Raw genomic sequence first — 765 nt, 5'->3', positions numbered from 1 at the left:
ACTGGTGGAACTAACCTTCTTGGGTGTTTAACAGATATACTTTGAGGCCTATAATAAAGTCAGAGGGACATAAAGGACACTTTTTTGCTCCTAGCCCTCCTAGGTTGACTAGTTCCAGGGGACTATGAGTATCTCTCAAAATGTCCTATAATGGTGGTGGGTCACCTGTCCTCTTGATCAAGGAGGCCAAGGAGACCCCACCAGATGGACTTGAACCAGTGTCCAGTCTATAAAGAGGAGGGTCAACACAGAGGAATCATTTCCTCCATGCTTCCAAGCGAAGCCAACCGTGGTCGAGCAGGACCTTTGATTATCTTCATATAGGCGGAACTAGTAAAAGAAAGGAGCCAGGGGCTCCTCCCAAGCCCATGTGACCCCTGAGGAACAGATCCTCAAATGGCTTTAAGAGTAAAAATAAATCCGCTTATCTGGTCCAACTGTATGGCCTTAAACACTCAAAAGGAAAGTATAACCAAAGATTAAATGGGCCAATATAATTTCATAAGAGTCCATATGTATAGCTAAAGGCTACATAACAAGCAACAGTGACAGACAGGCGATACCTTCTTTTGAGTTGTTGGCCAGGGTGGCCAAAGGGATTCCCAGATAGTAACCCAGCATAGAACTGGGAAAATGAACTGCAGACCACAATCTCATCTAAAGAAATATTGACAACTGATTACCGCTAGATGCGGAATAGCTGACCCTCCTAAAACAAAGACCTCTAGATAGGCTGACTAGATTCACCAGAAGGGCAAGTAATGG

Source organism: Nannospalax galili, unplaced genomic scaffold (assembly GCF_000622305.1).
Source record: "Nannospalax galili isolate Female #2095 unplaced genomic scaffold, S.galili_v1.0 scaffold1160, whole genome shotgun sequence".
In the NCBI taxonomy this organism is placed as follows: Eukaryota; Metazoa; Chordata; class Mammalia; order Rodentia; family Spalacidae; genus Nannospalax; species Nannospalax galili.
The sequence above is the reverse complement of the archived record's forward strand: the minus strand, read 5'-3'. Positions refer to the sequence as shown.